The following is a 21,678-nucleotide window of genomic DNA, read 5'->3' as shown; positions in this document are numbered from 1 at the left end:
AAAATCAAGCCGGTAAAACTAATTTAGCACATCTTTTCAGAACACACTCTCTCTCGTAGTACGGAAGCCGGAAGGGGACACACAAAACATTAGAAAATAATTTTTTTAATTCGAGATCACGATAAAACATTACCGTTTTACCGAGATCTCGATAAAAAATATATCGTTATCTCGATAAATCGAAATTGTTATATCGAGATCTCGGATTATTAAATCGTTATCTCGGATTATTAAATCGTTATCTCGATTTATTATATCGAGATCTCGATTTATTATATCGAGATCTCGATTTATTATATCGAGATCTCGGATATTTATATCGAGATCTCGGATTTCTATATTGTTATCTCGGTTTAATATATAGTTTCGTTTTCTCGAGATACCGATATAATAATCCGAGATCTCGATATAAGAGTTTCGTTTTCTCGAGATAACGATATAATAATCCGAGATCTCGATATAACAGTTGCGTTATCTCGAGAAAACGAAACTGTTATATCGAGATCTCGGATTATTATATCGTTATCTCGAGAAAACGAAACTCTTATATCGAGATCTCGGATTATTATATCGTTATCTCGATTTATTAAATCGAGATCTCGGATTATTATATTGTTATCTCGATTTATTAAAACGAGATCTCGGATTATTAAATCGTTATCTCGGTTAAATATATCGAGATCTCGATAAAAATATATCGTTATCTCAATAAAACGAAACTGTATTTCTGAATTCGTCATTTTGTTGTTATCTAACAAATACTCAAATTAATATCAGAAAAAAAATGCAAAGCATTCTTTAAAAATTTTAACTTAATTCATTCATTTATTTAGTTTCAGAAAATAAACTAGTGGATTTCCCTTACTATTTTTAACCGAAATTCCTTTGTACAATGTATGGACGACCTGAATACCAAAACATATATATATAAGTATTAAAATACTCAACGTATTCTTTATTTTTATTTTCACGTTACCTTTGCTGTTAATAGACCTCATTTGAAAGCCTATAAATAGAGGAACAAAAGTTATATAGTCAATATGTTCCGCAACGCATATTAGAGAAGTATTGAAGGACCTAAAAATAGAAATACGGCTGAACATTATGAAAAAGCTTATTATAAATAGTGGAATGAACTTCAGCGACCCGTCAGCCACAAATTAAGGAAAACTTTATACACCATTTGAAAGCTTATTAAAAGAGGAACAACATGATATAAATAGTATGTGCCGCAATGACAGTTAGAGAGGTTACTGAGGACCTAAATGCCAAAAATACACGTGAATATTAATAAATGACCAATTTTGAATAATGGAATGGATGTTTGGAATATTGGAATAGACTGTCGCGACCCTTCAACCCTAATTCCAAATATACAGTATACATAATTCGAAAGCTTATTAATATACCATTGTATCCCTCTTTCTATAAGCTTTCAAGTAGTGTATAAAGGGGTCGAAGGGTCTGTGTTACTCCTCTAATAAGCGTTGCGGAACATATTGACTATATGTCATTTGTTTTCTATAAATAAGCTATATAAGGTATAAGGTATGTATGTAGTTAGGGGCTGAAGGATTGCAGCGGCTTTAACATTGATTCACTGATAGGGTCTTTGCATCGGAACTAAACACATTTATTTCTAAAAAAAACAGTTGTTGGCATGACACGGGTTATGTTCTTCTCATATATTTTATGATAGTATGATACTAAACCCCTAACGGGAGGGATTGTACCTGATATTCATATGATGAAGACATAATCTTTCAATCAGTTTAATTGAGGTCTGGAGCTGGCATGTCAGTTAACTGCTAGTAGTCTGTTGTTATTTATGTATTATTGTCATTTTATTTATTTTCTTTTGTTACATCTTTTGACATCAGACTCGGACTTCTCTTGAACTGAATTTTAATGTGCGTATTGTTATTCTTTTACTTTTCTACATTGGCTAGAGGTATAGGGGGAGGGTTGAGATCTCATAAACATGTTTAACCCCGCCGCAATTTTGCGCCTGTCCCAAGTCAGGAGCCTCTGGCCTTTGTTAGTCTTGTATGATTTTAAATTTTGGTTTCTTGTGTATAATTCGAAGTTTAGTATGGCGTCCATTGTCACTGTACTATTATGCATATTTTAGGGGCCGGCTGAGGGACACCTACGGGTGCGGGAATTCTCGCTGCATTGAAGACCCATTGGTTGCCTTCGGCTGTTGTTTGCTCTATGGTCGGGTGGTTGTCGCTTTGACATATTCACCATTTCCTTTCTCAATTTCATTTTTCAAAATATCGATTCCATTATTCAAAATAAGCTATTTCTTAATGTTCACGCGTATTTCGACATGTAGGTTCTATGTCAATCCTCTAACATGCGTTGCGGAACAGATTGACTATATGTCTTTTGTTCTCTATAAATAAGATTTTGAATGAGGTATAAGGTTTGTATGTAATTAGGGGCTAAAGGATCGCAGCAGTCCATTCTATTATTCAAAATATCCCTTCCATTATTCAAAATTGGCTACATATTTCTTAACGTTCACGCGTATTTAGGCATTTGGGTCCTCCGTAACCCACTCTAATGGTCATTGCGGCACATATTATTTATAACCATTTTGTTTCTCTATTAATAAGCTTTCAAATGGTCTATAAATTTTTCCTTAATTATGGGCTGACGGGTCGCAGAAGTTCACTCCATTATTCAAAATAAGCTATTTTATGATGTTCACCCGTATTTCTATTTTTAGGTCCTTGGTTACTCCTCTAATATGCGTTGCAGGACATATTGACTATATTCCTTTTGTTTCTCTATTAATAAGCTTTCGAATAAGGTCTAATGTATATATGTATAGGGTCAGAAGGGTCGCAACAGTCCATTTCATTATTCAAAATATCCCATTCATTATTCAAAATTGGACATTTTCATAATTTTCACGCTTATTTTGGCATGTAGGTCTTCTGTAACCCCTCTAATGGTCATTGCGGCAAAATGGACATGTTATATCTATAATTCTAACATGACGTCCTTCAAACGCTTTGAGTACACACCCGTGGTAAAATATGAATATATTGCCAGTGCTGTTCCGATTGTACTCCCACGTCATATGCTTTTTTATGAATGAGATACCCGACGTCATAGAACAATGACGTTAGAATGTAAGCATTTTACGGGAAAATACACGCTTGTGAATCCGAAAATCATCACAAGGAAACATACACAAATGATGCTAAAATGTGACAGGGGTAAAATATTTGTCATAAAGGGCCAACCCGTGGTAAAATCACGATATATTCAAGCCCCCATGAATTATTTCTTAAATATAGCATGAAGAACATCAAAGGTACTTTGAAAATAAAAAATGGTAACGTTGAGTATTTTAATATATTTATATGTTTTGGTAGTCAGGTTTTCCATACATTGAACCAAGGAATTTCGGTTAATAATAGCTAGGGAAATCCACTAGTTTATTCTCCGAAACTAAATAAATGAATGAATTAAGTTAAAAATTTTAAAGAGTGCTTTGAATTTTTGTTTCTGATATTACTTTGAATATTTGTAAGATAACATCAGAATGACGAATTCAGAAATACAGATTCGTTTTATCGAGATAACGATATATTTTAATCGAGATCTCGTTATATTTAACCGAGATAACGATTTAATAATCCGAAGTCTCGTTTTCATAAATCGAGATAACGATATAATAATCCGAGATCTCGATATAACAGTTTCGTTTTCTCGAGATAACGATATAATAATCCGAGATCTCGATATTACAGTTTCGTTTTCTCGAGATAACGATATATTTTATATCGAGATCTCGATATATTAAACCGAGATAACGATTTAATAATACGAGATCTCGATATAACAGTTTCGTTTTCTCGAGATAACGATATAATAATCCGAGATCTCGATATAACAGTTTCGTTTTATCGAGATAACGATATATTTTATATCGAGATCTCGATACATTAAATCGAGATAACGATTTAATAATACGAGATCTCGATATAACAGTTTCGTTTTCTCGAGATAACGATATAATAATCCGAGATCTCGATATAACAGTATCGTTTTCTCGAGATAACGATATATTTTATATCGAGATCTCGATATATTAAACCGAGATAACGATTTAATAATACGAGATCTCGATATAACAGTTTCGTTTTCTCGAGATAACGAGATATTTTTTATCGAGATCTCGGTAAAACGGTTATGTTTTATCGTGATCTCGAATTAAAAAAAATATTTTCTAATGTTTTGTGTGTCCCCTTACGGCTTCTACTCTCTCTAATTTTATCGAATAACGAATACTTTATTTCTCATAAAAATACCTGATGAGATAAATTCACCATTAATTAATCTGAACAATTATAATTACAAGCTACTGATTTACATATTGAAATATAATAAAATGTGTAAGTATAGTTAATCCCACAGGAGCAATACATTGTACACGTCCGAGACGTCAAATGAGCACGTAGAAAATAGCTTGGCTGGAGTTCATGATAATCAGTATATGTTATTTAATATCAATAGATAAAAATAATAAAGTGCTAATGACACGGAGTTCAAATGACGTGTATGTGAGTAGCTACAGTGTATCAGTAATCGCACGGCCTTCAATAATGAGCGAAAACTTCATCTCATAGAACTTGAAGTTTTTCATGTCAATCAAAGAAAATCTATTCGACATAAAATGACCATTTTAACATCGCTCTTGATAAGAAAAATATATATAAACAACAGCTTTACAGGAAGAGATAATTTCACACTTTTTAAATTACTTTGTAAAATATAATTTGTAGCAAAAACTCAATATGTAATAATCTCATATATAATTAAATGATTACATATTGATAACAAGATATCATAGATAGGTGAAAGATACCAGAGGATCATTTGTCCTAAAAAAAAATTACCTCCTCGTAATTAAATTTTTTCTTCCTAACAACGCCATGACAAAAAAACAAACAAACAAGAGTTGACAAAAAAAAATCACAGAAAACCAAATATTAACAAACATTAACCCGTTGAAAATGCGAGGAAGGTTCTCATGCGCTCCGGAAGGGAAATCAGATTCTGTTCCACATGTACTTATTTTGGCAGTTTTTTGTATTTTGAACTTGAGGTAAGAAGTTTGAAGCCATATTGCTACATGAATGATGTAAGACGAAATTTTGAGACTGATCTCCGACAGACTTATGACTTACAAAGGTTGTTGTTTAGTAGATCTAATAGAGTCTACAAAAGACACATCAGTGACGCTCGAATCCAAAAAAGTTAAAAAGGCCATATAAAATACGAAGTTGAAGAGCATTCAATTTACAACTTCTTTGAGAGTATTTTTTTTTTTAGAGTTGTACATAATGTGCATTAACAAATTCATGAGTAGTTTTATGGGTTTTTTTTAATTTTCATTAGCAGATCTCTATTTGTCATATAACTCGTTCAGTTCCTTTGGATATTGTCTGCTCTATGGTCGGGTTGTTGTCGCTTTGACATATTCCCCATTTCCTTTCTCAATTTTATTATATTAGACAAAAATTTCCTAAATCCCCGCATAATTTAATAATAATAATAAAAAGATGTGATAACGCTTTAATTGGTGGTAAGGTCGACAATAAAAATGTAAACGTTAAAGTGTCATCACTTACCTGATGGCTATATAATACTAGTAAATGTATGTCCACATCGGATCACAACCTGCAAACAATGTATTAAACCGAACACCTGTAAGTTACTAATTAATTATTAATGAAAATTAAAGTTTACGGATATCTGAACGTGTAATTTATAAAGTATAAAGATGCAAATAAATAATTTTAATTTTAATAGGATCTAGGTTTTTTTTAAATAACCCGATTTTATAATAAAAGAAAAATAAATACATGTATACTTAATATGATTTCTTGCGGAGCTGAATGACAGTCCGAAACGTGTGAATATTTTCGTCACATTTGAGTGTCAAATGTATATATCGTTGTATTATAATGCAACCTTTAATTTGTTTATCATTAGGTTCATATCATAAAATCGTCCTTTTCAAGTGACTAACATTTGAAATGTCTTAAATTTATATTTTAGATACACAGCATATATTGACATATATTATCAAACTCTTTCGAATAAAAACAATAAGCATTCGTATGAGGTTTTACGTTCAAAAGAAAGAATTTTATTTATTTGAATTGTTAAGTGTTCAAATTCATTGCGATGAGACACAACTAAGCTAAACCAAACCTGACGTGATGGCATGAACACCAAAATGTGCGCGGTCATGTGTTGAAGAGAGGGGGGTGATAACAAAAGGAACATTCAAGTGCCTCGGAAGGGTAGGCAGATCTTGTTTTACATGTGACACTTGTCCTGTTGTTCATGTTAGTACACACTCGTTGAAAAATCGTATTCGGTAGGTCATCTACCGAGAAAAGGGGAGTAGATTATAATTACGACTATTGGAGCATAACCGTTGTCATCATCGATACGGATATTCCATAATGGTCGACCAATTCGTGATTGCGCCATTAAGATAAATGGAGGGTCGATTTAAACTTCACCAAATTGAACTTTTGTTTAAGAGCTTCTTGTTGAGCACCAACCCTCTATTAGGAAATCTTAATAGTAAATATAAGCCCTGGGATATCGTTACAACTTGAAGATATATACTTCTTAATCAGGCGCCGCTAGATTGTTACTACATAGAAATAGAAATAATTGAGCAGCTGAAGTTTGCTCTTTCTGTCTTACAGCTCAGTTTTCAGCCGACCATAATTGCCAATTGTTAGATGCAAATCAAACTATGAGACAGACTTTTTCCTGTGTATCCTTTATCTCATGTACAATGGGATGTTTGATTTCAACACAGTCACATAATTTAAATAATGTAGTGTTAGAACATCATCTATATAGCAGATTATTAAGTTAAAGGTTGCTGATAACTTTTATCTTATTCCTAAGAATTTCTTGTATGAATAAAACATTTTAAAACAAAAGTACAGTTGGTTTTGATGGGAATGCTAATTATGTGTTGAATAACAAATCGTTCAAATGTAACGAGTATATTGTCAGTCAAGAAATCAAGCATCTTGATATTGTCAGTTTTTAAAAAAAAAATTGTATGAATCAGAGTGAAGTACGATTAATCCCTCCCTATGACAAGAAACTTGTGTCTTTAAACAAACACTTTCAATTTGTCTTTAAGTTTGGAATGGGGAATACTTGTGTAAAATGTAGAAAAGTCAAATGTGTTAATTCTATATATAGCATGATGAAAAAGTCTTAGATACATGTACTCCAAAACCAATATATACATAAATCTGATTTCATCAATAATATACATAGATCTCACGTCTTTTGTTATTAATCAACAGAACGACTTATGTTATTTAACATTCGACCTGACACGTTTAAGAAGGTTATGACAGATTTTCTACGATGACTGGAGAGGTACCGACGAGAAGATAATCATAGGTACGTCTATGTTCTATGTTCCTTTGAAAATATATAACAAAATCTGATAAAATGTCTGTTTTAAAAATAACGAATAATTTGTATCGTTGGATTACTGTTTAATAGACGCATCCATATTCTCAATGCGATTACCCCTGAACCTCAATATATTCACCATGAATATTTATTTCTTAATATATTTATTTAAAACAATATAAAAAATCTAAAAGATGGACAAAAGATACCTTTGGGACATTCAAACTCACAGATCGAAAATAAACTGACAACGCCATGTTTTATATGAAAAACACAAACAAACAAATAAAAGTACACCAGACACAACATAGAAAACTAAAGACAACTGAAGCAACACTAACCTCATCAAAAACGTGGGGTGATCTCAGGTACTCTTGAAGGGTAAACATATCCTGCTTCGAATGTGGCACAATTTGTATTGCTCATGTTATTACAAACCCATTACATAGTCTAATTTGATAGGTCATATACGTGAAAGGGGACTTGGATTGTAGTTACAACATAATAAACATATTCAATAACATATTTCGAAACGGTCAGCCAACAGGTGAATTTTACAACACTAGTTCGTCATCTACTGGTGTCCTTATTCTAATCTAGAGCCTCGAGTTTTGTGACAATTATGTTATGGGTGAACTATTCAACACTAAACAAGTAACTCTATTTACATTTCAAATAAACTCTCTTTATAGTGTGTGATAACATTGTGTGAGGGAATTCGACGTTTGCTGTACCACTGTTTACTCCAGCGCAATTTATGACAATACCACTGTATCAATCAGAATGATTTTTTTGCAGTGTTTTAAGAAATGATTTTATTTTGTTGTCGCGTATTATTCGTGATACATACAATGTTTTAAAAAGGCGAATTTTCTGTATAAAGTCAATGATTATGTTGACTTTTAAAGGCCAAACTTTTTACAGCCTTAAATACGCAAATAAAAGATCCAAAAACTATACCAATACAGAATGACATGTTTATGAAATTATAGCAAATCTATTAGTTAATAAATTTTTATTCGTTTTTGCAAAATAATGAACTTAAAATATCTGACATTTTCTCCCTACCCAGTTTACCCCTATACATTTTTATGATGTGGACTGGTCATTGTTATTGAATCGTAGGCAATTTGATTGGATTAAGTTGTTATTAGTTTACCTTCAAACTTGTTTATGCCTTTCATACATGACTATTGATTAATTAGAACGTGCATGAATGTGTACGGTAACTAAAATTACCTTCAAACTGGACACTGGACGAGTCAATATTATGTTTTATCAATGAAAGTTAAGGTATGAAAGGTAAGAATTGCCACTTCTTCTATTTTCACAAAATTTTCTGAATACACAGTTGAAAGATTATTTTTTAAAAGCCTATTGTGGAGATAAAAGAGAAAGTTTACAAATAAGACGTTTTTTTCCATTAAACAAGTCATTTCTTAAGAGAAATGCCGAAATATATTTTACGCACGACTACGGCAGGTAAAATTATTATTTATCATAACAAAAAAAAGCATTTGTCAGTCTCATTGGAAAGTGTTAATTACAATTAATCCCAAACCTAAGAAGTCAGTAAATAAAGTCAAAATATGTTCGATCTGCCTATTTCTGAACATCAAAAGTCAATACGATCGTTTTAAAGTCAATTTCGTCTACCTCACAAAATCTTGTTAGGCACTTTTTTTTTTTATAGAGATGTGAATATGTTAAAAGCATTATTGATTCCAAATGTTTTTTTTTTATTACGGATGAATACTTTTAAATAAAACATACTAGTGACCTAAACTTGAGGAAAATGTTGGTTTAAATATTACTTGTTTTCGAATTGTTTTTCTTTCGCAAACTTTCATCGAAACGTCAGGTTTCTAATCATTGTTTATCTGACTGCATTATTTCAATCTCACTAAAATGGTGGCCGGCATTTTTAGTATGAACGCCGGTACCGATGTCATTCTTCATTTACTTTGTTTTCTAAGTTTTCTTTCATTTTAATATTCATTCATTTCCATTTTCGTTCAAATCTTCTCTGATGTTGGGTCTGAAATAAAAACAAAAGTGTAATGTGTATGTTGCAATTATAGTTTCCAAAGATATTTCTTTAATTTGATACATTCTTTTTGATTTTATTTAGGCTCATATTGTAGATCGCAATTCTCCTATGTTAACATGTATATATAATGATATACAGACATGTATAACTAAACATTATCCCTGATAAATTGTCTCACAAAAAAAAACTTTATACGTAGATCAAAGTTGATCCATCTAAAAAGTAAACTAAACAAAAATACTGAACTTCGAAATAAATCTAAACGAAAAGTCACTTAGCAAATGGCAAAATCTTACTAGGTACAGGCATTTTCTTAATTAGAAGATATAAATAAAGAAAACCAGTGATTAATTAATTATATTTACGCGAACAATATAGTTTATATTTCAAATCTCAATCAAACATTGTAGGAATTAACAAAAGTTGTAAAAAAGAGGAACGAAATATTATAAATCCGATGTAGAGACGACCGAATTACAATCAAAATCAAATCGTACTTAATATAAATAAACGAAAGTGGTAATATTCTTAAAATGAGAAAGCCATCCAGCCATAAGAATAACAATGTCAATTTTAACCAAATCAAAAGAAAACTGTAACTCAAAAGTATTGAGTGTTATCGCATTATTGTCTCAAATTTTGAATGAGAAATATACATCCCTAATAGTTCTATCAAATGAATAAAACAAACGATTATCGTATGAATCGAAACATACTGACACATTCATTTTAGCTGAAATTAAGCAACACTTAATATGAATGTTGTGCTCATAAACGTCTACTAACTGTCCTTTATAACCGCGCATGCGTGGATAACTGCTTAGCAATGTTTCAGTCTTTAGTTTTCTATGGTGTGTGTTGTATACTTATGTTTTTTTGTTGGTCTTTATTTTCTGTTGAGCCCTGGCGTTATCAATGAAGAAAAGAAGGTGTGGTATGGTTGCTTGTGAGACAAATCTTCACAAAAGACCAAACGACATAGAAATTAATAACTATAGGTCACTGTATGGCCTAATGAGCAATGTCAGCTACAGGAGGACCCTAAATGACAAACGTAAAACAACTCAAACGAGAAAACTAACGATCTAATGTATGTTAAAATAAATGAACAGAAAACAAACATGTAACTCAGAAACAAAGTACAACATCTGAAATAATATAGGCACCTGACGTGGGACAGGCACATTCATACAGCATGGGGCGGGGTTATTATCGTTTTTCTATTGAATGTACATTTGATATCTTTCGGCTTTATAGAATTTCATCATCAATAAACTTTTAATAAAATGATTAAATTATTACCTCTTCCAGTACTGCTATATATAATATAGCCGGAGGCGATTATACTCTGCAACTTTGTAGATGTATTTCTTCCAACGTAAAATATACACTTCAAGTTGATCATTTTTCTGAACTTTATATAATTCATCAAGAACTAGCTGACTGAAGAAATTATGTTTATTTCCTACTTTACCAGACATTCTTTGACATGTTTTCTGATTTGTGCGTTTTAGAGTTATACAAGCAGCGGTCATAAGTTTCCCTCGGTAGGTTCCAGTTGTTAGTGATAGCTCTGCTTTTAAAATTCCATCAGTAGGCACAATAAAACTGTTATGCTTGGTTATTTGAAAGGAAGATGAATTTGAGATTTGTTTCCAGGCAAATTTGAACGATTTGGTATCGTTTATCAAACGTTGGAATGTGAGGTTATACATCCCGATGTCGTCGGTGGATTGGTTTGCAGCTATCAACAATACCCCGGTGAGCATGACAAAATAACTCATCGACATGTTAATGCACTTCATAACAGACTCGGAACACACTGCAAAAGTCATAAAAATATGTTAATACACATTTTTAGTATTTACACGCTATACATATTAAAGAGGTATATCTTGTGTATTTGAGATAATTCCTACATATGAATTGGAAGTAATTTGTGCGTTTTAACTTAACATTGCAGTAGATGAAACAGTGATCAAACAGTAATGTTGCTTACTTTTGGCTATGAGAATGATTTAGTACTATTTTAACAAATTGGACGAGTTAGACGCATCTAAGCATTGATTTCAGAAACTTAAATGTCGTAGTTATATGTACAACTTACAGATAGAAACATTTAAATAGTTACCATGGTCTACCCCTTAACAGCGAAACAATCACTTTTAGAACTTTGTCTATTTACCAAAATGATGAAAAAGACGATAAACATGATGTGTGCTAATCGGTGTTGAAATGGCTATAATAGGTCGGAGAAGGGATTACAAACCCAGTGATATTGTTGGCTTCTTTTCAAAACTACTTCTACCTTTTTTTTATTTGGGAAAATATGCGTCACTTTTATCGAATTTGGAAATTTATAATAAACCATGAATATGACTGAAACTTCAATTTTTAGACCCCCTTGCATTTGCCTTTCAGAGGTAAACTCTCATTTGAAATAAGACCCCTTATTGTCAGTGAATATACATAAATACTTTTAAATAGACACTCAAATCTGCACAAACAGTCAATTTAGGCATAAAAAATGTTTAAATGAGTGTTTTTCAGTTTGTATTGATGCACAATTACTACTGAGACTGCACTGTTTGGGAAAAAGTTGTCTCGAATATTTTTAAGCCATTTTGTTCAATTCGGATTCTTCTCAAGGGTAAAAACCCTTTATTCTCCAGTTCGTCCTCCGTCAATATACTTCTTTCAGGTAATATATCCTTGTATCGTCCTCATACAACGGCAATAGTTGTATAGTACCGACCTCATACAACGGCTATATTTGTATAGTATTACGTCGGATTTATAATTATTCGTTTCTTACCGATTTTCCTGGATTTTTTTAGTAAATGTTAATCACTAATTTAAACGTTCAATTACACATACATCTTTGTAAGGCTTGTATGGAAACTTTTGAAATACCACGAAATCAAACATACATGAACATGTAAAATAATGGAATCCGAAGTTAAATTTTCTTCGTATTTTAATTCAGTGTGGACGTATTTTTCTATACAAACGTTGTTTAAAATTTGAATTATAATAAAGAAAATCAATATATTTATAGAAACAATAAAGATGTTTTTATCTTTTGTTGCCATCTTTATTCATTGAATAAGATTTTTTTCACTTGTTTTAGTTTGTTTTTTTTCATTATGAAACTTAAGATCATTTAAAATTGTTAATTTCGATCAAACCATATCCGTAGTTGTGTACTCAGTAGGTGATACCGTTGTGACTGTCAATCAGCCGAGGTATCGGCTAAGTGTAGAATTGCAATTAACAGTACCTATGTTACTGCTCCAGGGGAATATTTAGACTTAATGTCTCTTCGATGAAACTAAAGGCCAAAATAGTTTCAAATGATAAACGTCCACGATTGATGAATTCAAAAATGATCCTAAAATGTAAAATCACAATAATACAAAAACTCCGAGGAAAATTCAAAACCGAAAGTTCCTAGCCAAATGCCGGAATATTTAGACTTAATGTCTCTTCGATGAAACTAAAGGCCAAAATAGTTTCAAATGATAAACGTCCACGATTGATGAATTCAAAAATGATCCTAAAATGTAAAATCACAATAATACAAAAACTCCGAGGAAAATTCAAAACCGAAAGTCAGGCATTTTCTTAATTAGAAAAAAAGTAAAATCACAAAAATACTGAACTTAGCGAAAAACACATCTAAAACGAATGGTCAAGAACTGTCATATTCCTGACTTAGTACCGGCATTTTCAAATGTAGAAAATGGAGGATTAAACCTGGTTTTATAGCGCTAACCCTTTCACTTTGATAACAGTTTCATCAAATTCCGTTTAATTTACAATGATGCGTTAACTAAACAGACACAATTATAAATAAAATAGTCAAAATATGGGTACGACAGTCATCTTCGTGAAACAATTTTAAAAGGAACAATTTAACAGAACACAAAAACATCTATCTACAAATACATTCATTGATTTGCGTGTCTGACGTCAGAAAATTTTATATGTCACACAATTTGTCGTTCAATGTACATACAAACAATTTTAAATTCCACATATTAGGCAGTGTTAGCATACAGGGTTAAAAAATCAAAAGTATGTAAGAATAAATTTCAGAAATAGACCGAGATTTAAATATTCCAAAATTAATATCGAAATTATAAGAATCCACAAATAGCTAATTCCACTACGCGATATATGGTGGTTTTAACCTAATTTAAAAGCCTACTTAACCTACCATGCACTTATATGAAAGTTGCATAAAATTCCATTATATTTACAACGATGTGTGATCAAACAAACAGACATAATTGGTAAAAATGTTGAAAAAAAATTAGGGATATAGCAGTCAATATTGCGTAATAATCTGAATGAATATGAAAACAAACAAACATGTTTAAAAATAATCACAAAAAGACATTTATGTTTACTTGTGTTAATATGTCGTCATTCAGCTGGCCCCTAAACAAAATTGTGTATTATTTTAGTGATAATGGACGTTATACTCCTAAACATATAAAAGAAACTAAAAGTTAAAAATCATAAAATCAGACTAACAAAAACCAGAGGTTCCTGACTTGGAAGAGGCGAAAAACTGCGACGGTGTTTATTTTAAAAGTTTCAAATCATAATTTTCTAAGTCGATTGTTGTTAATATGTCGTCGTTCAGTTTGCCCCTAAACAAAATTGTGTAAAGTCCTAAAGATATGAAAAGAGGTTCCTGACTTGGAAGAGGCGAAAAAATGCGGCGGTGTTTATGAAGTTGCAAATCATAATTTTATAAGTCAATTTTGAAGTTTAAAATTTTTAAATTTAAAATAACCAGTGAAAACATTAACTTTACTGAAATGTGTTTCTAGTTTTAACAACATAATATCATGCCAGCCGCTTATTGTAGAATCCAAGTGATCAAAAGTAACAGTCATGAAGAAAAAGATAATTTCAAACTCTTACCTGATTAAAATGTGCGTCCTTCCCGATTCAGAACAGAAAATTAAGGGGAAAATCTCATTTAATGTGTTACGTGGTATATATATTTAGAAAATCTTGTAGTCATTTCATATTTTGTGTGGTCTATTATAAAAAAGATAAAATAGACCACATATTTTGATTATGAGTATGAGAAAAGAAAATATTGACATTTTAATCATGATTTATGTCATGAATTGGATAATACAACATATAGTCCTAAATTTATTAATTTGACATATAATACGTTTAAAGGACACCGGCCACTTCAAACAATTATTTGTAAAATAAATCGTAATGGGATGTAAACATCGTTAATTTCGTAGATAAGTGTGTAACACATATCGTATGTCTATAAAAACAGGTTGTATCAGCTTAAAATAATCCTTCTCCGGACATTACCGATAATTGCCGACATTTAATAAGCATCGTCCCGAATGAGTGCGTGACGTCACTTGTGTTGTTTACATCCGCTAGACCACGAGAATCATACTATTTCCAACTATAATTAAACAAAGTATACAATGGATTTCGACGGACAGGACAGTGGCGATGAGCCATTTATAACTGCTGTTGATAATATTCAACCGTATCAGTTCGAGCCTGTTGTTCATCTTGAACAAAACGAAGTGAGCATTCAAAACCAATCGGACTCCTCTGAGGACAATTCTGAAGTTGAATCTAACGCCTCTGACCTGCAAGACAGCCGGATGGATAACTTGGCATAGTATGGTTGATTGTATAAAACTGTCTAACATGATTACATACTCCACATTACCAAGCCTCCTTAGATGTAAATGTTTTCGTCCGTTTTTTGTTCTTTATAAAAAAGGGGGGTTGGCATGTATATCATACACATATGCATATAGTATTATACACTCGTATATAATTTTACACTTCCTAAACTACATACAGAGTCAAATAAGTCATATAAACTATAAGTTTTAATTAAAAAAATTATTCACTTGACACAATAATATTGAATTGATGTTAAAATGCACCATGCTATTCATTTCACATTGATGCATTGTAACTTTTTTTTTATGAATAACTTGACTGTTTTTTACAAATTTACATAATAATGGATCTTACTGAGGATTTATTGTAAAATATTTGCAAGTCAAATCTTCTTGTACATTAAATTTCCCAGGTGTGACTGTAACAACTGCACTGCAATGCCCACTGTGAACGAATGCCTTTGTTGCAAGGAAGTTGGTCCGGTTGCAGAAAAGATGGAAGATGGGGACCTTGTTTGTATAGCAGACCATGAGGGGTTCACTGGAAACTGTCTAAATAGACATGTCACTGAGGTCTCTTTGTATGACTTTGTTGAAAGGCAGGGACCAGTAGACGATAATGAACCAATTCATGAGTAAGATTAATTTAATATTGATGATTAAACATAAATTTAACTTCACAACTATCATTTTTTAATTATAATTTTAATCAGAAACATAATAAAATAAATGTCAAGACCAAGCTGATGATGAAGTGCAAAAAAGGCTAAATAATAAATCTGGATAAACATACAAAATATACATGTATCATCATAAAAATATGAACTCATCTTGATCACTTTTTTCAGCATACTGATATATGTCATATATCAGTTAAAATAATATCCTTGTTCAAGCTTTGAGTATCACTGTATCACTTTGTAAAAAGAAAATGAATAATCTGTTAAATACGCTATTTTTTCAGATTATATAGATATGTTGCGTACAGACGGTTCACTCGTTGGATCTGGCATATACTTGGTAAAAAAAGAAGAAAAGTGATACCAGCATGTACAGTATTAAAAAATTCGTGAGGCTTTCCCGTCTGAGGACTTTACTGGGTTCAAATATGCCAGGCCATGATAATTTGAAAAAAAATAATTGTGGTTAAAATATGGGTAAATTTCATGTTTCCACAAACAGAGCTTTGAAAGATAAAAACACTTGTCTACATGATGTAAATTGTGGTAAATACAATGTAAATGGTGAAGAGTTATATGGAACAATGATCGCATAACATATTTAAACAAATGTACGAGAAATGGTGTCAGTTTCTAGCAAAACGACTTCTTCGATGTCTTATTAGCTCCTCCTTATCAAATTGAGGGTTTGATGCTGTTAGTGGAGGAAGTCTCTGGTATACAACATTAAAGTCCTCTAAGGCTTCTTTAATGCTTGACAAGTTATTTCGTCTGTCAAAAGTTCTTTTCAGAAGAGATCCAACATAATCTACAAGACAAATATAAACTATATGTAATAGCTCAGCCTCTAATTTACATAACTAATTAACAGTGCGAATTTATAGATGCAATGACATTACTTGCATGTGCAGTCTGCATTTTTAGAATATTACCTCTTTTAATTCCAATTGTACAAAAAGAGACTCAGAATACTGTTAATAAACCAATATTATTACAAAATAAATGTCTTGCATAGTGCTTTTTATGTTTTATTATTGAACCAGAAAGTTTTATGAAATCTTACCATAGGTCGCTTGAACTTTCTGCGGTTTGACAACACATTGCTCTCCTTTTTTTGCTTTAGGGTACGACTTTCTCATTTCAGGATGCCTGCTTTTGTGACAGCTTGCTGTCTATTTCCATTTTCATTGTAATGCAATGCAGCAATATAAATTCTGGAGAAGAAGAAAAAACATTACAAAATCATTTAACTCATCAAATTTTAAGATAAGGAACCTACTTAACTTTTTAATTTACTGCTTTAAAGTTTAAAATTAGCCACTGATGAGTTTATGTGTACACTATGTGGTGTCTATGATTACAGTACAGGTACACACCTTTCATTATTTTGTTTGGTATTGGTTATTTTAAGATATTGTACACAATCAATTACCTTGCTTTCATTGCATATTGGAAGAAGTGGGTGTTCTTTGGTGGATACTGGTTCACAAGAGAGTGATACACCTCAAGGCCATATGTCTGGTGCACTGGTGACAGCTTTTTTAAATCGTTTAGCAAATATTTGCTTTCGATTACTTCCAGAACAAGTTTATGAGATCTGGAACCTAGAAATTAAAATTGAATATCATTTATTAAAAAGATGAGCCATTGAAATTTATAGATTCAAAACTGAAATGTCTCACTTGATGCAAACATTTAACCATATATGGCTATAAATGATGAGGCATTTTTTCAAAATAGTTCCTATTTTTTAATTTGTACAAAGCCATGAAACACAACAATTGGCCCTTTTTCATAGAACATGAAAATCATTTGTATTTCAAGATATTTGTTTACCTTGTTTAAGCCAAGCTCTTTGTTCCTCAAGCTCTCCATGGATACATTGCGGAAATACATCAGACTCGTGGACATGTTTATTGATGATGTGGTTGGAAATTGATGTCCATTTGTGTATTTTTTCGTTTTGATCTTCCCCACTTGATGCAGCTACCCAATATGTATGGTTAACAATGCTCTTTATCCATTGTCTTATGTCTCCTGTGTCTTTTTTTTTTGGCTCTGGTTTCCAACTTTTTTTATATTCCTGCAAGTAATGAATTAAAGAAAACATTTTTAAATGTATTTTTTTATCAACAGCCTAAGAGTATTGCGGATTTATAAAACATGATTTTTTTTCTCACAATTTGATAAGATAATACAATTAGCTCTAGTAAAAAGTTGATTGAGTTATACCTTTTGCTATATGCCATACATCGAAATAATGATTTATTTCTGGATGGTTGTCCTTCATGAACTTCTTAATCATAACATGTCTATCTGTGACAAGCGTTGAGACTTCAATATGGTTAGTGTCTATAAGAAGGGACAAACCCCTCTTAAGTCCTTCCAATTCCATATGGGTTGACCCCTTAACTTCATTGGACTGAAAAAAATAAGCAAACACTGAAATTATTTGTCAACATGATTTATGAAAACAATGTGATTTGGGGGAAATTCATGAAATACTGGCCACTGGACAACAGCAATAAATCTGTAGTATGTGTGTTTAACTATTTACTTCTAAGCATTTATACAGATCTTATTTAAATCTTAAATATACATATAAACAATGAGATTTGGGTAATATTCATGAAATACTTGCCACTGGACAGCAACAATCAATCCGTTTTAAGTAGTATGCATGTTAAACTGTATTTATTTGTAATCATTTTAATACAGATCTAATTTAGACTTATATTGAGAAACCCATCAAGAGTTAAATTAATGCAAACCTGAACAAGCTGAATGTCCAATATTTTATTTGTGTTCAAGTCCATTAGAGTGTAACTGCCATATTTAGCACTATAACCAGGACTGTCACACCTTCCGTCGCCACCAAGTACTACTTGTTTATCTGGACCTGCAATATTAAAAAGTGTAATGCGTGAAGATTATAACACTCTTATTTATATAATTAACAATAAAATTATTCTGTACAGAAAATATATTAACAAGATACCTAATTTGAGAGTGGGAGAAAATGAGGATAGAAATAAACATGTATTCCAGGAAATAAATAAAAAGATACGTAAGTATAATAAAAGAAGTAACACTACGAAGAAATATACATACCTTGCAAGGAAGTTATCAGATCTGCTTGCTGGGAGTCGAATTCATAGATAACTGCACATGATGTGTATGCTGTTTGCAGTCTTCTAACCGAGCGTTCACTAATGCCTTTTAGTTTCATTTGATTAAACAGTCTTACAATCTTGGCTGTATTGTTCCCGCTAAACATTATGGCACTTGCTAGCAAAAGATTTCCCCATGGTAGTCTTTCATGACAGTTTTGGGATTTCCACTTGTACACGTGTCCAAAAGCACATACAGAAGATTCAATAATTGGAACGCATCTACTGTTACACTCTCTGCATACTGATAGTAACTGAAATAGTGCTGTTTCAGAGACCATGTGATATTTTTCTTCAACTGGATCATTACATTCTTCCATTCTGTAATTGCTTGTTTCTTCCTCATCGTCAGATCCATACTCATCGTCTCCATCTTCTTCCTCGGACTCGTTATATATATAATCCGGATCATTATCATATTCATCTACATCATCTTCATCATCATCAATCTCATCATTGTCATCCAAGTTTTGTTCGGTCGGTACCGGTGCAAGGCTACTGCTTGTAATATTTGCGGTTATCGTGTTTTTCTTTGATGTGGTGAATATACTTGCTGAATCAATATCTGAAGGGTTACACTGAATGCCTTTAGATTTTCTCTTGGGTTTTAACGTTTGGTTTCTTCTTGTTCTCTGTGGAATGGGATCTGTTTGATTTTTCTGTATTTTCATGTTTGTGTAATCGATATTAAAAGATTTTGACTCGAATGTTTTTGGTACAACTGCCGGAATTTCTTCCTCTTCCTGAATCTCCATACTGTCAGGTGCGGGTGGCGATTCAGTTTCAGTGTCAATGGAGTCTACGGACTTATCTAATGAATCATTAAAGGCCTCTTCAAGAACCTATAGGTGAAATTAAATTTTTATTTTAAAATTTGCTTTCATAAATAAACCATACATGAATGTAAAAGAAATCATATATCCTGTAAATTCACCTTTTTTGTCGTTGTATTCGGGAAAGGACCGGGTCGTAGATCTCCTATGGAATTGAATAATTGATATGTTTTAAAAATTTTGTTTTCTTTAGTAAGACTCACGAAACCTTTATTCGTTTATTTCATTTTATAATAGATTTAGAATGGCAATATACGGACTTCTTCTACAAGCGACTGATTTCATAAAAAAAAAATGCGAGAAAAATATAAATCCCAGAAGTCCTTGACTTAGATAATTTTTTATTGGATCGTAATATTATGTAAAAGAATGTATACCTTTTCATGTAAATAAGATAAATGCCTTTGACAATTTTTACTAGAACCAAAACGGGAAGAAAGATATACAAATATAATTAATAATAAGTATTGAAACCATACAGATAACCATGAACATATTTTTCACAAAAGTTTCGATGGATAATAAAGAGAATCAATTGTACCTGACGTTTCTGTCTTTTTTCGAAGGCCGACCTAGGCTTTTTAGGAGAAGATGGTCCTTTTTCTGCATCCACAACTACAGGAATGTCGGGCATGGCGTCATCTTTTAAGGCTGCCTTTGTATCCGGATATCCCAATTCTGAAAGTCTTTCAGGGTGTCTGCTATACTGATGGAGGGTAAAATGTTTAGAACAAATTCTGCTGTGCTTAGACGGTGTAAAGTCCTGTCGTTTACAATAGTGAACCCAAACACGATTTCTCTGAGAATCTTTCGGAAAAGTAAACCAATATATATTTTTGTCACATTGAGAATTGCTATTGCAACCGTAAACCGCACAATACGGCATATTTACACTTATATTTACGAAATAAAAAATAATTACTTCTTACTTTTAAATAATTCTACTACGTAAAGATTTGCTTTTACATAAAACTAAAACATGGATGTAATATGAGATATGAATGGAACCCTATACTCATGGCATTTCTGTATTATCGATATAGTATTACCACTGAGAATATACAGCTGGTAACACAAGTGATGTCATAGCCGTGAGCCTCGTTATCATGTCTGAAAATATGCATACAAGGGCGATCAAGGCCATCTGTGTATATGTTCCAGACCATATGAGTATTTGGACCGTACGCGTACGGTCCGGACCGTATACGTATACTCGTACGGTCGGACCGTATGAGTATACGCGTATGGTCCAGTACGAGCTAACCATACATGTCATCATATGGGTTAAATTTAAACAAACATTTATATAACAATTTTTTTTTTTAGTTTTACAAAATGTTATTATTATATTACAATTAGATGGATTAAATGAACAAACGAACAGTTGAAATTAAATAGTTTTTTAATTGTATATATCTGAATCCTTTAAATTTTGGGACTCTCGCCCAAGGTGACGCTTGCTTCCACAAGTAACGTAATATATTTTACATTTAAATGTTTGCAGTTTATGCATCTTCCTTTGCATTTGCATTTTTTTGTAAAGTTGCTAAATATTCGAAAACAGTTGTTCTCTCACATTATATTTACTTCCGATATCTTCAATTTCAGTGATCTTATTCAATTAATGTTAACTATTACTGATCAGCATGATTTATACTAGAGATTAACAAATTTAATTAGCGTGAATTTGTTAAATAGTTAAAATATAAAGTTTTTATTTCAATTACAATTGCACTTTTTTATATCAATTTGAGAGTTACATTATGTTGATCTGTT

At 31.8% G+C, this 21,678-nt stretch overlaps 2 long non-coding RNA genes and 1 pseudogene across 2 annotated transcripts; 1 reads left to right on the top strand and 2 right to left on the bottom strand.

The window, feature by feature from the left end:
* Positions 1-9,243: 9,243 nt before the first annotated feature.
* Positions 9,244-14,556, bottom strand: LOC139490782 (uncharacterized). The gene is made up of 3 exons (XR_011656410.1): positions 14,468-14,556; positions 10,835-11,354; positions 9,244-9,520 (listed from the first exon to the last, which is right to left on the bottom strand). It is a non-coding gene; the product is annotated as an uncharacterized lncRNA (long non-coding RNA).
* A 181-nt stretch (positions 14,557-14,737) lies between these two features.
* On the top strand, positions 14,738-16,916 carry LOC139490781 (uncharacterized). Its single transcript, XR_011656409.1, has 3 exons — positions 14,738-15,209; positions 15,633-15,854; positions 16,184-16,916. It is a non-coding gene; the product is annotated as an uncharacterized lncRNA (long non-coding RNA).
* A 32-nt stretch (positions 16,917-16,948) lies between these two features.
* On the bottom strand, positions 16,949-21,049 carry LOC139492673 (uncharacterized; annotated as a pseudogene).
* Between the last annotated feature and the right edge of the window lie 629 nt (positions 21,050-21,678).

The sequence above is a fragment of the Mytilus edulis genome, chromosome 10, assembly GCF_963676685.1.
Source record: "Mytilus edulis chromosome 10, xbMytEdul2.2, whole genome shotgun sequence".
Classification (NCBI taxonomy): domain Eukaryota; kingdom Metazoa; phylum Mollusca; class Bivalvia; order Mytilida; family Mytilidae; genus Mytilus; species Mytilus edulis.
Note: the sequence above shows the minus strand (reverse complement) of the source record. Positions and strands in the feature narration are given on the sequence as shown.